This window comes from Lissotriton vulgaris, chromosome 8 (assembly GCF_964263255.1).
Source record: "Lissotriton vulgaris chromosome 8, aLisVul1.2, whole genome shotgun sequence".
Lineage (NCBI taxonomy): Eukaryota > Metazoa > Chordata > Amphibia > Caudata > Salamandridae > Lissotriton > Lissotriton vulgaris.
Window position 1 is genome coordinate 1,369,775,775 of NC_141696.1, and position 16,798 is coordinate 1,369,792,572.

General features: G+C 45.0%; 1 protein-coding gene across 2 annotated transcripts in view; it reads left to right on the forward strand.

The window, feature by feature from the left end:
- The window catches only part of LOC147698758 (trifunctional purine biosynthetic protein adenosine-3-like), a 376,225-nt gene that overhangs the window by 222,584 nt on the left and 136,843 nt on the right, over positions 1-16,798 (forward strand). The gene's annotated exons all lie outside the window — the stretch shown is intronic.

Sequence of the window (16,798 nt, forward strand, 5' to 3'; positions counted from 1 at the left end):
GCCTACCTTACTTCAATAACTTAGATTCAATTAGGATATCCTATTGTGTCTAATGAAATTTGATTTTGTAGTAACTCCTGATACCTACATCCAATTGTTTTCATTTTGGTGTAATTTAAATCATTAACAGGGTCATTTAGAGGTTGGGTTTCCAGTCAAAATTGGTGAAAAGTCTATCTACCCAACTTTCACATTTCCTTAACTCAGCAGGCCTCGCACCAGCACAAGGATGACATTTTTCTCCTGTCTGGGACCCCTATGTACATACGGTATGGAGGTTTCAAACAGGAAAAATATAAAACATATGAAATAAAATACATGTTTTTAAATGCTCCTACATACTCCTCACAATATGTCAGGTGCATTAGTTTAAAATTTTCTGAAGAAAGTACCTCGTTTTGGTGGTCTCTTTGTCTTTGGAAAGTATATAATGTACCAACCGGAACCTGAAGCGGCTCTTGACCTGAGGGTAGAAGGTAGTTCTCTGAAAAAAGTTCACTAACCTGGAAGCAAACTTAAAATATCGCAGACTGGACTGTCAAAATCAACATTTTTATAATTTTAACTAAATTGGTTTAGAAATTGTAAATCATTGATTTTTTACTACAATGTTTTGATAATGTTCCACACGTTTTCTTTGAGAGAGGCCTTGTTGCTTGTGTCAATCAATTTGTCTGAAGTATTGGCATGTGTGGATCAGGGCAGTGATGAGATAGACCACAGAGACAAGCCCTATGTTGACTGTCTTTATGTAATTTTACTGTTTTTTGCAGGCGGGAGGATTTTGTCGGTGTATAGTAGCTTTGTAACATTCCCTTCCTGGGCCATTGTGTAACTTGTGGAGGATCACCTAGTGTGGATGTCTCTGTGTTGGTAGTACCTGGAGTGGAGTAGATGATGTGGTGCTTGACCTGATTCAAAATAAGAAAGTAAGCTCACTATACACATGTTTGGAGGTAGCACAGTGAGCTACTGCTTTTGGGGCCACAAGATCTCTTTGGATCCAGAATTGTTGTTTTGGCAGTCTCTCTACATTTATGATCTGAAACTAGAAGAGAACCCCTTTTACTATAGCAGTAAGAAGCTGCTGGTGCAGTGGCGTAGCTAGACCTTGAGGTTCCGTGATGATTTGAACCCGTGTTTTCAATATTGTCGGAAATACATAATATTGGTATCAGCGAACCGCAAATGATCCATTTAGCATATCCTGGTGTTTTCGCTACGATACGAACAAGAGCACTCCTGTTATGAACACATTTCTGATCTACCCATGGCATCCATCTTAGATCATGGCCGCCATTTTGTGTTTCTTGCCCTCACATATGCAATAACCTCTGATCACTTCATTTCGATTAAGGACACGTAGCCTTAGCCGGAGATTCACCTCTTTCATGACACGTGCACCTTAAACCAGATCACGCTGTAGCTACATGACTCAACAAAGGCTGCCTCCTCTGCCCGAGGCCAGCCCACCTGAACTGGTTCTCGTGTCCATTGTCCCGATCATGATTAGGCGGCCGAAGCCGGTAGCCTTGCCCATTTACAACCCACAAACATCTCTTATCCCGCTTTCCTATCTTTTGCACCTGGCTCTGCTCCTTTCCTTCTGGGCCTTTATTAGGGGGAGGTAACGAAATTTACGATGAGGCGGTCCGGCTCTTGAATGCAATATTGACAAGGGATTGTGATGAACTAGTGGGAACCCCTCTCCGTAGATGTTTTGTATCAGATTTTATCAATGGTTCCTGTGTACGCCAAATATTTATTGTCTGTGACACAAAGGTTTTGGGAATGTACTAACATGTGAAGAATTCGCCTGAAGGCCAAAAACTAGTATATAAGGAGCAACCCTCTTTGTACAAATTGAACAGGCTCCTAGTTACTGCCCATGCGTAGTTTCTGTGACTTCTGTGTCCCTGCAGTAATAAACCTTTGGTCTTTGACGCCACCATCGAGAAGCCCGTGTTTCTGTTCATTTGCGCACCAAGGCAGGTGGAACTCCGGGGTCTTTGGGTGTTGTTCCCTGACACCTCTGGACGGAACCAAAAAGTCCAGAACTCCAATTGGCGCCCAACGTAGGGCGACGTCATTCGGTACCGGTCCAAAAGCCTGAAGAGTTCGAGAAGCTTCGTGTGAAGATTCCTGAGGGAGGCGCCCCACTTCATCGATCCCGGCATATCGCAAAAGTGGCCCGAAGTTCTCTTCCACGAGGGTTCCCGTTCAGGACGGCTGCAGTGGGCCGTTGCCTTGACCGTCGCCCTGTCTTGGACCCGAGGTGCAGCCCTTAGTACAGCGAAACGTGACGGGTTTCTCCTTGGTGACGTCTTCAGTGCCTCAGTTAAGTATTTAGTGGTTGCTAGTTGGTCACTTCGTAAGGGTTGTTAATCCTTGATTGGTTCTTAGTTTGGTTTGGTTTCGTAGGATTATCATTGGTTGTTCTGGTCACGATAATCTATTTGGTTCAGTTTGGGTATCGATACATTAGTTTGGTTTTGGTAGGCCTAAGTTCTTGGTTCAAGTGCACATATTTGTTTTGTGTTTTGTTTGTTTTGTGTTCCGGACTGAAAATGGTAAGTCGGAGAAATTGTATGTTGTCGTGCTTCGGTTGCAACAGTGACTCACGATTGGAGGACTCATGTCTGGTTCCTCCGATTGGGACTCCCCTTTATGACTTATATTGTAAACATGGAGTGGGTCCTATATCCTATAATGAGGTGTGGGTCCGCTACACCAACAAAGACGGTGTCCTTAGTTGGCCACTGCATGGTAGTTTTGAACCCGAAATTCTTGATAATTTAGAAGCGAAATTGTTTAGGAAGAAAGCCCGGCCGGCAATGTTTGATTCTTTCCGTTACTGGCGAAAAGAATCCAAACAGAGAGAAATGAAAAAATTTAAGAAAGAACAGAAAGAGAAAGAAGAGTTAACTCTAGAGCAAGCAACTAAACAGCTGCAAGATAGCGAGTGCGAGAAGGCTATAGAGGTGGCCATTAGAGAGCATAATTTAGCGATCGACAAGTGCTACCCTGCCTTGCCATCGAAAACGGCTAAAATACTAGAGGATTCAGAAAACGATCCTCTGTTGTCTTATCTGTTACGGTCACCTCCACCGTATGCACAAGGTGCTACGGCTCCACTTGTACCAAATGTTCAATTGCCGGTTGCTGGACAACCTGGTATTCCTGCTCCTGCTCCTCAGAATCAAGTTCCTGTACCTCCTGTGGTTAATGTGAATGTCCCTACGGCTCCTCCTCTTCCTGGATTGCCGACTTCTATACCTGTATCTGTCTCGCTTACACCTACTACTTCACAAACTATTTTTCTCGATACTCCTACTGCCACGCTATCTGTTCCTACCTCTACTGTGTTTTCTACGTCTGCGAGTGTGTTAACTCCACTTTCTGTACGTCGAAGAATCACTGATTCTGTTACTAATATGCTGTCTCCTTTCTATAAAACTTTAATCAAGACTCCTACTTCTGACTCTGTTCAGAGACGTAGTCAGCATCCAAGTACTGAGGAACGGGGAATTTTAGATTCCACGGCTCTCAGATGGATTTCGAAGAGTAGGAGATATAGTACGAGAGATGTACTAGAAACATTTATGCAGTGGAAGGAACCAACGCAGCGGTACGTCTTTGACGAGATGTGCTCGTTGTTACGTGAGGAAATAGAGGAAGATGATATTGAATCGAATTTAGAAGACTTAATTAAGGTTCAGAAAGAGTTTGCTGCTGGTATGATAGTAGGTGAAAATATAGAAGAAGCAATGGAACTGATCTTAAGTTTTAGGAATGATCCATCTCTTCGTTCACCGAGAGATTTAGAGAAAGGTAAGACGAAACTGAGTCGCCAATATCCAATGAGGGAGGTTCCTCCAATTTGGCGCGAAGCAGTGGCAGCTGATAATAATGCTGGTATTGCAGCTGTTCCAGCACAGTTCCAGAGAGAGTGTGGATACACATTCCGTGGAAGCGAGCTGAAGTGCTAGCAGTGAAACAGGCCTTACCAGATCCACGTAAGAATCCTGCTGGATATTACAAGGAACTAACACAGACAGTTGAGGCTTGTATAATGAACTTAGCAGACATTGATATGTTATTTGGGAATGTAGTTCCTCAACCAGTCTGGGCTAAAATTCGTAGGGAAGATCATCAAGTAGCCTTAGGTGGTGATTGGGCGGCCATCACTGCAGCGGATGGTCAGCAGACGGGTGGTGCAAAACCCGAACCCCTAATTGCTAATCTTCCGGGTAGGATAATTGACTTAATGAAGACTCTGATGCCCGCATTGCGTGTCAATTGGGACAAGTTATCCGCATGCAAGCAAAAGAAAGACGAAAGTGTCTCCGACTTCTTCACGAGGTTCGAAGAGACTTTTGTAGATCATAGTGGTCAGGACATGAGCACAGAAGGAGGACAGAGACTGTTTGTCGATAAATTTGTGCATAATTTGTTACATGAATTATGCAATAAATTAAAGGATTCAGAGAGTGCGTGGGCTGTTTCTACAACTGCGCAAATACTTGCGACTGCACAGTACTACGAAAATAGGGATAAAGAGGAAAAGGAGAAATCAGAAAAGAAAACGAAAGATTTAAAGACTAAGGTTCTTTTGCAACAGGCGTATCCGCCTCGCACAAATCAGACTAATATGCAACAGGGTTCGTATCAGAGGACAGATTATAGTTCAACGAGGCCTCAATATCAGTGGAACCAATGTGCGTATTGTAAGAAAGAGGGTCACTACAAGAATGAATGTCCGGTCTTAGCGCAAAATAATGCAGCAGCAGCTCAGAGAGGTCGTGGTGGTTTTGTGCAGAATTCTAGAGGTCGAGGGCGAGGTGCTATGCCTCCACAGACAAATGATCGCCCTTCCAATCACTTTGATCAGCGAAATGGACAGCCTGCCCAGCAAAATAGATCTCAGCAATATCTTGTTGAAGACTATTGTGAAGTGGATGAGGGATTTCAGCAAAATGGGTACTAGGACAGCCATGGACAAAGAGAGGGAGTAGTATCAGTTCCAGTAGATCAGAGTGGGCCTTATGTCGCAGTAGCAACATCAGGTGTAGTCGAACCGTTTCTGTTGGATACTGGTGCCGCAAAAAGTTCTATCATCCATGCGAAACTCCCTGGCGCACCTTTGTCTGGCTCAACGAATGTTTCTGTAGGTTTTTCAGGCGCCCCTGTTTACAACCCCATATCTGGTCCTTTGTCTATTTCTGTTGGACCATGTCAATTGAAAGCACCCTTGATTTTGACGACGGGTTGTAATGAGAACCTGCTTGGTTTGGATTTGTTAAAACGACTATATGCGACATTGTACTGTTCTCCGGAAGGGGTACAGCTTACATTGGGTAAAAGAATCACCTCTCCGATGTACTTGTCAATGGATGCACTTCCACCAGAGCTGCGTTCACTCCCTGATTCTCTTTGGGCGACTATCCTAATGATGTAGGCCTTTTAGAAATACCACCATATGTAGTAACTTTGAAAGCAAATGTGAGATTCCCAAGAATTCCGCAATACAAAATTTCTAGTGAAGGTGAACGTGCACTTTTATTAATTGTGCAAGACTTGATTAAGAAAGGTGTGGTTGAAGAAACTAGAGGAAATGTTTGTAATAGTCCTGTACTACCGATTTTGAAACGAACTGATCCTACAAAACCTCCAGTGTACAGGTTTGTCATAGACCTTAGAGAAGTTAATAAGATTGTGGTTCCGCAGTTTCCTGTGGTTCCCGACATTACTGCCTTGTTAACATTGATTCCTGCTACAGCCACTTGGTTCTCAGTCATCGACTTGAAGAATGCCTTTTTCAGCATTCCGATAGCCGAAGAAAGTAGAGATATTTTCGGCTTCTGTTTAGGAGGTCGAAGTTTCAGATTTAAACGCGCTCCACAGGGCTACTGTGAAAGTCCATCTATTTATAGTCAAGCATTAAAAAGCCAGTTAGATTCCTTTGTCCTTCCTCCAGGTTCTGCCCTAGTACAGTACGTAGATGATCTTCTAGTGGCTGCCGATGACAAGGAAACTTGCAAAGCAGCTACAGTTTCGTTATTACATCACTTGTCCAATTTGAATCACAAGGTATCACCTTCTAAGATGCAATACTGCTGCCAAGAAGTGACCTACCTAGGTCATCTCTTGTCAAAGGAGGGAAGAAAGTTGACCCCAGAGAGAATAAAAGCAATTACGCAAATGAGGGTTCCACGCACACAGAGAGAAGTACGTGCCTTTTTAGGTATTACCTCTTACTGTAGGCAGTGGATTCCGAATTTTTCTCTTTTAGCGAAGCCGTTGGTAGCTTTGACTGGGAAAAATGTTCCGAGTCCGGTGCCATGGTCTGATGAATGTCAAGAGAGTTTTACTGAATTACGAAAAACCTTGTGTTCAGCTCCTGCATTGGGTACACCTGATTACAGTAAGCCATTCACGCTCTATGTTCACGAGAGAGAAGGTTGCGCGTTGAGTGTTCTGACACAGAAATTTGGTGATAAACAACGCCCGTGTGCGTATTTTTCATCAACATTAGATCCGGTAGCTAGAGCGTTACCTAGTTGTTTGAGAGCTACAGCGGCAGCTGCGGCTTCCATTCGACAATCTGCTGGTTTGGTGATGAACAACATGCTAGTGGTCATGGTTCCTCATGCAGTGGACACACTCATGAACCGAACCAAGACACAACACCTTACTAGTGCGAGACTATCTGGTTACGAGCTGACATTACTAGCGAGTCATATTCAGATCAAAAGATGTAATGTATTGAATCCAGCAACGCTGTTGCCGGCTAATCAAGAGTCGAGTGATTCCGAGCCACATGATTGTTGTTTTAAAACGGAGGAAGAGACAAAAGGACGTATTGACTTGAGGGATACTCCATTATCAGATCCAGATGGTACGCTGTATGTGGACGGATCATGTTTTGAATTGGAAAATGGTGATGTGACTGCTGCCTACGCAGTAACGACTTTGAAAACGATTGTGGAGACTGCAAGAGTGAGTCAGAATTCTGCCCAGGCTGCAGAATTAATAGCCTTAACCAGAGCGTGTGTTTTAGCTAAGGGAAAGAGAGTGAATGTCTTTACAGATAGTCAGTACGCATTTGGCGTGGCCCATAGTTTTGGCCGTTTGTGGAGAGAAAGAGGTTTCATTACGTCCCATGGGACTAAGATTCAACATGGTCAGCTAGTTAACGACTTGTTGGAATCTCTAACCTTGCCGACTGAAGTTGCGATTGTGAAGTGCAGTGCTCATAAAGCAATCACGGATGATGTTGGTCGTGGGAATGCTTTTGCTGATGAAATTGCTAAACAGACAGCTAGAGACATGATGAGTAGAATGTATGTTGCAACGTCTGCAAGATGGATCGCTGAATCTGGAATGTGTGAGGATACTATGGAAAGTGTGAAAGAAATTCAGAAGGAAGCAACTGAGGAAGAGAAACGAGTATGGAGAGAAAGTACGGGCAAGTTGGACTCGAATGGATGTTGGATTGATTTGACAGAACAGCAGCGTTGGATGTTGCCTGATGCGTATGTGCTTGCAGTGGTGACAATGGCGCATGGAGTAGCGCATATAAGTTCTAAAGGGATTTGTAAGATGTTGGCTCCAGTCTGGAAAAATGAGGGAATCAGTAAGTGTGCAGAGAGAGTGGTGAAAAATTGTATGATATGCCTGATGCATAATCCTGGCAAGGGAACTCCAACTCCTGCTGGTCATTTCGCTCCTCCTTCCTGCCCTTTTGAAGTGATTCAATTAGATTTTATTCACATGGACCGCTGTAATAATTTAAAATATGTCCTAGTGGTGGTTTGTGCTTTTTCCAGGTGGATAGAAGCATACCCACTAAAGGACAATACTGCCCTATCAACTGCCAAGATTCTTCTCAAGGAATATTTCCCTAGATACGGAATGCCACGGATTGTATGGTCAGATAACGGAAGTGAGTTTATAGGGAAAGTTATGCAGAGTGTGTGTGCCGGCCTAGGTTTGAAACAGAAGTTCCACAGTGCAAACCATCCCCAGTCAGCTGGTTTAGTGGAGGGTTACAATGGTACCCTCAAGCTAAAGATAGCTAAAATACAGGCATCCACAGGTTTAGCCTGGCCAGACGCACTTCCTTTGGCCTTGTTATCAACGAGAGCAACTGTACATTCTAGAGTAGGGCTTAGCCCTTATGAAATCGTTTTTGGCCGCCCGGCAAATATCTGGGGTGTGCCAAGGCCTAAAGAGTTCAGTTCTTTAGAATATCCTATGTTGATAGACTACCTTTACGACTTGACTGCTAAATTGAGTCTTATTCATCAACAGGTTTTCGATGCTTTACCAAAGCCTCCGGAGAGTCCAGGGCATCAGCTGAAACCAGGAGAACACGTGGTTATCAGGAACTTCGCGAGGACAAAGAATCTTCAGCCCCGCTACGTCGGTCCTTTCCAGGTCCTTCTTACAACGAGGACAGCAGTTCGTGTGGCTGGACGCAAGCACTGGGTGCACGCGTCCCATGTTAAGCGTGTCCCTTTGCCGCTTCCTTACGACGACTGGGTGAAGAAGGGAATTGGTTCCTCCGAATTTGAAAGAACTCCAAAGTTTATCCCTTTCAGCGATGCCAAATTGATCACTGACACTCCAAGCTCTGACTCTCCTCCTGAAAAGACTCCTTTGAACACTGAACATTTGTCTCCTGCATCAGAAGAAACTCTGCCATCTGCGAACTTGAACACTGCAACAACTACCAGTGAAACGCTATTTGTCGACCAGACAGTACCTGCGAAGCAGAGATATAACTTACGAAGCCGTAATATGGACAAATAAAGCAGGCAACTGCATACTGTGATGTTTTTGAAATATTGAACTTTTGCCCTCAGCCAGGAAGTTTGCTATTGTTTTATTGTTTTAAAAATTGCCTTGCCGTCTGGGTAGCCGTAGGGTCGTGGCTGTGTGCCTAGTTGGATTTGCAGGGGTCTGACACAAGGTCGATCTTTCTGTTGGTTCTGGGAACTCCCAGGGCTGATAGAGGCATTTTCATCTACGTACACATCATCAGTGGTCGCGAGCGGATTGTAGAAGATGGAGCTTCCTGCGCTGCAACGAGAAAATGTGATTTACGTTCGCAGAAACAGACTTTACAGAATTCTTCATAGCAAATGCTTTTTGATGCAATGTGCCATTACATTCTTGATTATTTTAGCAACATTGGTGGGTGGAACTGTTTTCAGTATAAATTTGATTTTTGTGCCAGTTACTACAGTACCTCCCCTTGATCCCGCTATTTCTACTGTTTCTTCTATACACTCTTTTCATTCGTTTCCGGAACATGAGCAAGCAAGACGCTCAGAATTCATTAACAACACTTTTGTACAGCTCTTGCACCAACACCAACTGGTAGTTAACACTACAGACTGCTGGGTGTGTGGCTTGATACCCCACACTATGGATAAAGGTATACCTTATCTGGTTTTGCCTTTCAGCTACAACGGATCATTTCAGTCCCTTCAAACCATCTTTGCTTATGCCCTTGAAACCTATCCTCCACGTCCACCACGTTCCACTAAATATAACTCTGCCAACAAAGCTTTAGTCCAGGGAATTATTGACATGATCAAGGATGTCAATAATACTCCATCATACCCTAGAGACGAACTGCGAGTGTATTTAAGTTGGAATACTTCAGAGTATCGCCTTAGTTTAGGAGAAAGCAAGCGTAAAAGCTCAACTCCAATCTGGGTCGTACCACACCGAGGTCAGGTCTGTTTGCAAGGTAATGGGAGAAATCCAAGAGCTCAGCTAGGGAGGAGCGAGTGCGTAGAAACTTATGTGTTTCCGGCTAACTCTTCCCCTGCCTTCCTTACTGCTAGGGGTACCTACTTCATCTGTCGAGACCGGGCATATACATGGTTACCTGCCGACTTTTCAGGTTCATGCTATATTGCTCGATTGTTGCCTCCAACATACACTGCTTCATCTGATTACCACAGAATCAGAGTAGCGAGAGGTGTCTTCAGCAAGGAAGATACCGCTGGTCAGGAAGCTGGAGACTTCTTCAAAGGCTTCCTTCCGTTCTGGGGGCCTATGGCCAATAGTAGAAATATACGTCAGCTAACACGGGTAGTTGAATCTACTATTACCGAAACTGCTGGTGCCCTTAGTAATCTGACAGCTGAGCTTCAGGCGGATAGACTCATGACGTTGCAGAATCGTATGGTTCTAGACGTTATCCTTGCAGACCGAGGTGGGGTATGTAGAATGATCCAATCGAGCTGCTGTGTCTTTATTCCTAATAATGCTCCAACAGTCTATGAGGCGATCTCTAAGCTACACAAGATTTCCGACTCTATACACGTAGACGAGGGAAACTGGTCCTTTATGGAGTGGTTTTGGACTCTGATCTCAGCGTGGGGATGGAAGGTTCTAATGGTCATCGGTGTCATCTTAGTATTCCTATTCTCATGCTGCCTGATTATCCAGTGTGGTCCAGCTCTGTGTAGCCTTTGTGCTACAACCTGTTTTAGGAAACCACCTGCAGTTGGAGAAAAGGCGCGAGAAAGGATGATGATACAACAGCATGTCACTGACCTGATGAGTATAGAACTAGACTCTGACATAGACTGAGTAATTGCCTATGTAAGGGCAAAAGGAGGGTCTGAGGTTCCGTGATGATTTGAACCCGTGTTTTCAATATTGTCGGAAATACATAATATTGGTATCAGCGAACCGCAAATGATCCATTTAGCATATCCTGGTGTTTTCGCTACGATACGAACAAGAGCACTCCTGTTATGAACACATTTCTGATCTACCCATGGCATCCATCTTAGATCATGGCCGCCATTTTGTGTTTCTTGCCCTCACATATGCAATAACCTCTGATCACTTCATTTCGATTAAGGACACGTAGCCTTAGCCGGAGATTCACCTCTTTCATGACACGTGCACCTTAAACCAGATCACGCTGTAGCTACATGACTCAACAAAGGCTGCCTCCTCTGCCCGAGGCCAGCCCACCTGAACTGGTTCTCGTGTCCATTGTCCCGATCATGATTAGGCGGCCGAAGCCGGTAGCCTTGCCCATTTACAACCCACAAACATCTCTTATCCCGCTTTCCTATCTTTTGCACCTGGCTCTGCTCCTTTCCTTCTGGGCCTTTATTAGGGGGAGGTAACGAAATTTACGATGAGGCGGTCCGGCTCTTGAATGCAATATTGACAAGGGATTGTGATGAACTAGTGGGAACCCCTCTCCGTAGATGTTTTGTATCAGATTTTATCAATGGTTCCTGTGTACGCCAAATATTTATTGTCTGTGACACAAAGGTTTTGGGAATGTACTAACATGTGAAGAATTCGCCTGAAGGCCAAAAACTAGTATATAAGGAGCAACCCTCTTTGTACAAATTGAACAGGCTCCTAGTTACTGCCCATGCGTAGTTTCTGTGACTTCTGTGTCCCTGCAGTAATAAACCTTTGGTCTTTGACGCCACCATCGAGAAGCCCGTGTTTCTGTTCATTTGCGCACCAAGGCAGGTGGAACTCCGGGGTCTTTGGGTGTTGTTCCCTGACACCTCTGGACGGAACCAAAAAGTCCAGAACTCCAACCTTTTGCCGCCTATGGCAGTTCCTCTGTTGTCCGCCCTATGAAGGCCGCAGGTAAGAGCATGGGGGGTGCTGGCAATCCTGTATTTGCTGCCAGCGATGGCCGCAGGTAATGGGATGGGGGGGGACTCCGCCGCCCCCAAAGCCCTTGCCGCCCAGGGCGGACCCCTCCCCCCCCACCGCCACGCCACTGTCCTGGTAGGCATGTGGCATTCCATGTGTTTGGAAGGTACTGTTAATTTCTTTTGTGGCTTCTCCAGGTTCATTTTATGGATGTATGACGTTACAATGCGTTGTAATGGCATGCGTTGCAATGGATGTTGCGTTGTAAAAGTTTCGTTGTAATGGTAGTGCGTAAAAGTTGCGTTGTAAAGGTTGTTTCCCTCATTTTATTACCTGAAAGTCATTGTTGTCATTTCTATTGTGAGGCTTGAAATTCTGTGGCTTTATTGGGAACAGTTGATCTAGGTGTATTTAATTATGCAAGTATTGTTGTGCTGCTGCCTCAAAGCCCTTTTTTGTTCAGGTGACATGATTTTGGCGGGGTTTGTCAAAAGGTGAGTTTTCCGTTGTCATGCCAACTTGAACAAAACATAGTAAGGGCTACCTTTGGAGTGCTATGCTTATATGGGCATCTTCATACATAATAAAACCAAGAGAGAAATTTACAGTCAGGAATATGAGTCACATCATCTTTGAGATGCGAGGCTCGAGACAATGTCTGCTAATACTGGCCCATTGCCAGATACATGGCTGTATCCAACCAGCAGAACATCATTACCATGATTTGCTGTTGTTGAGGTTCAGGTCCTAGACGTATATTTCACTACCTTTGTCCCCATAGCCAGAAAGCAGTTTGAGATCCACTTCGTCTCCAGAACTGGGTCCAGTAGCCCCTGCTTCCAGATCCAAAACCTTGAGACCCTCTTACATCTAATGTTCCAAAGATTAGAGATCCAGTGGTGTTTATCAAGACTGCCCAGTAACTCATGATCTAGTACACTTTGGATTCCAGTTCACATTGGATCATGTGTACCTTGCATTTTTGCACAGGTGCATAAGTATTAGCTTATTAGCTTGAGCCAACTGAGCTATCCCCTTTGAAACTTTTAGCCTGTAGAGCAATGTGGGCGAAAGACATATGGTTTAAGGGTACTAAAGATACATTTAAGCATTCTGTGTGACAGCCTTACTATTATGAAGCCTAAGAGCCAGAGAAATTCATTAAGACCTAAGAGGATAAAAAGTTTAATGAAACTTAGCCATCCTTCTACCATAAACTAACTATGTTAACAAAATTAGCCAACTTAATGGCGTTTGGAGCATTACATCTGATTGTCAAGTGAGAGGGACTTCTGGTTTATTTTGTTGTGCTTTAAATTTGGGAAAATAAAAGGCTACTCGTTTTATAAAATACAACCCTGCCTCTTCATCCATTTTATTGTGTGTGACTACTATGTTATACTGAATAGTTGTTGCAAACCTAGAAGCATTTACTAGTGTAACCCTTGACTGCTTTGCTAGCTAGAAGAACCTAGGGATATATTAATGAGAATATAGCGCCGCGCAGAAAGTCACATTCCTGCGCTACATCACATGGAAAGGGCAGGAATGCGTCATATTTGGAAGAATACAACACATTCCTGTCCTTGTCCCTGTGCTGGCGTAGTGTTGGCTGTCTCGCGCCAATATAGATACCCTTGCACCATGGTACAAGGAGGTCTGTGTTGCATGCAGATTTGTATTTTGCAGGAAGGGGCACCTTCCTGTGCACAAACAATCCTGAGAGGTAAATGCCTCTTTCTATGTGTGCTGCAGAATGCAGCACCCACAGAAAGATGAAGTAACAAGGAGAAATAGAGATATTTCTCCTTGGTACGCCTCTCGTGGGAAGGCGTATCTTTTTGGTGCATTCCCAGGTTTACCAGTTCTGGTACATCTTGGAATGCATCAAATACCATGGGACCCCCATGCAATGCACATGGGACGCCCATGCAATGCACATGGGACGCCCATGCAATGCACATGGGGCGCCCATGCAATGCACATGGGACGCCCATGCAATGCGCATGGGACGCCTATGCAATGCACATGGGACGCCCATGCAATGCACATGGGACGCCCATGCAATGCACATGGGACGCCTATGCAATGCACATGGGACGCCCATGCAATGCACGTGGGACGCTTCCCTGGCGAAGAGAGAAGCAGGGCAGCGATTTGGGCTGCTTGGTTTTACTTGAGAATTATGAAGTCACTCAGGGCCAAGAAAGGTCTCGTAAATATGCCCCCAAGTGTACAATGGGAGCCTTGACTATGCATTTGGAGTGCTATAGCAGGTCCTGGGACATCACTTGTGTGTGACGGTAACCCAGTTAACAATGAAGAAGTAATACCGGATTTGGATCACTGCTTGGAAGGGACAAACAAAAGGAAATAAAATCCTTTTTTTTTTTAAGAAGAACCCTCACCCACCAGCCTAGTTGGTGGCATGCTTCATCAATGGGTTCCCACCCGAGAGGCCAAGTGTGCTTCGACGCCTGAGTTACAGAGGAGCAACTTTTTTTCATGGACAATGAAAAGTGAGTGACAAATGAGAATGATTAAAATTGCCTCTATGACACCTAGCATTTTATTGATGGGGTCGTCGGGCAAGGTTTAAAAGCCAGGGGATGTTCTCTGTGACTTAATTGGTCATAAACCTCCGTGGTATGGTCCTGATTTGGTCTATATGTTTCAGCCTTTAGTTGCTTAATAGCTAGGCTTTCTTCAGGACCAGTCGGAAAATAAGTGCACTCGCTAAGGTGCACTCATTAGGTGAAAAGTGGACCACAAACTTACGGTTCTGCTACCAGCAGACTTATTCTGGGAGAAAAAACGCATGGGGTTATTCCTTCATTCAAGAAAATCATGCATCCCAAAGCAGTAATGTGCGCATTAGGTTCACCAGGTGTAATGCCTCATGATCTCATGATCCACATGCTTCTGTGTGACCGTAACCACCACTGGCATTGTCCAGTAATAAGTGAAGCACTATGCTGTAAACGCTGGACAGAGGGCGGCGTTTGGGAGTTGTTTAGGACCCGCACCCGCTGGGATAATTTGTCGCATTGGGACATTTAATTAACGGGGCTGTTTCTCCTCGTTATCCCTCGTTATTTTGTCAGACTGCGTCCTGTTGATTTCTGGAGTGAAAGCCGCGCTGTATAACGCTGTATAACGTCAGACAGCGGGCGGTGTTCGGGAGCTGCTCAGGACCTGTGGCCACAGGAACAAATTGCCGTATGGTAAAAGATTGCCGTATGGTAAAAGAAACTGTCTACAGTGTAATTGGTACACTCTGCTGCATCGTGCGGGAGGAGACCTGAGACCTGACCCTGGACTGTGTTTCCCTGCCCCAAAGCCTACCTCTAGCCGCACCCGCTTCGCGGGTGCCGCGTCGTTGTTTTCAGGATCTGCAGGAGTTGCCGGGGAGAGGAGCACTTGCTGCTCGGGACGCTGTGTGGCTGGGCTGATCGGCATTCCAAGAAGGCAGCACTGCGAGCGGCGCTGCAGGGACTCCCTTTCCCAGGAGTCCCTGCCTGAGCCTCACCACTTGGCTTGCGCTGCCTGGCTGCCCCTGCCCCCAGGACGCAATACGAGCTATAAAGTTCCCTAAGGATTCTGCTGCGCGGGAGCGCCCAGGGCTAAGCCCGGGCAAAGGGCGGGCTCTCTGACCTTACTTGCAAGAAGGAATAAAGACCTATCCCTTTTGTCTAAAAACACCAATTGACTAATCTAAGGGAATATTATTTGTTCATGAAATTTATATATCATAGTGCCCTCTTCTGTTAATTAATCACTCACCCATATTTTAAGATGACTCGGAAGGGGGCACCTAAACCAATAGTTATCCCGCTGAGGGATCCGTCCAAAGGGACACTGGTTCACCACCCAAACAAGTTAACCTTGACATCTCCACCACTAACAGATATTAATGAACTTTCTCCTCCTATAGAAATTATAACTAGTAAGCAATCCCCTTTACCCACAACCAACTCAGGGGACACCTTATCATGGTTAGAGGATCTGAGTAAGTTGTGCGGAACTAAGTATGCTCTAGTGGCAAGCAGTCCCGAACCTACTACCCCCCCAAATCATTGTGTAAAAAACCCAAGTGCACTAAACCCAATCAACAGCCCGCGCGATCTTACTTTACCTATCATATCCGGTGTACAAAGTACGCCTCCATCCCGCCCTGCATCTGCCAAAAGGAAGTGTGATGAAGCCGAACACAACAGTAACCATCCCAAACAATCTAAATTGTGTCTGAACCCCTCACTGTCTGCCTCCATTCCCCCCCTAACTCCAGATTCGGTTGAGATTACGGAAATATTGTATTTCCTAGCGCCTCCATCACAGCTGGCCTTACTGTCTCTTGTTAAACGGCTGATTAATTCCGTCGTTTCACCATTGATGGAAAAAATAACACTGCTTGGGGATAGGCTTACGAAATTAGAGGGTGCATTACAAGTAAATTTGGCTTCTATAAAGTATCAGGTACCCTCTAAGCTCTCTCACCCACCTGTTATTGTTGAACCCCTAAAGTCATCCGCACCAAGCATTAATGCACATATTCAAATACCACCCCCCATCACACCAGTCCCAAAGGCCCCCAAAGCCCATTCAAAACGTGTTCCAGCACAGCGCAACTTTGTTAGAACAGGGTCGATCAAACCACCTCACATCCACCTACCACCGGAGGCTGCCCCCTTCGTATTTATCCTTTCAGGAGTTCCCACACTCGAACAGGGGAAAACTGAAAGCCAACAAGACCTACAAAATAAGGCTACATATTGGCTATCAAAGAATAGACCTTTGCCAGCAGATCTTGACGGTAGAATTTTAAGTGTTAGAAGGGTGGGCTGGTTGGGTCCCCTCTGAAAAGACACGCCCGGGGATTTGGTCTTAGTAAAAATTTAGAAGCAGACGTATCATTCCGTACCTCCAAACCTGGCGGCATCAAAAAAAAGACGGCCCCATAAGTACTGGGGATCTACATGACTTTTATCCCAGCTCATTATAAACTTCTTCATCAAGGCCAAAGGCAGGGTCTTTTTATCCAATGGGTAGAAGCGCCTTGGAAATGAATGGCAGTAACTTTTTTCCACGTAATTATCCTGACGCTGTATATAATAATCATCTTTATGGAAGATTTTAACTGCCT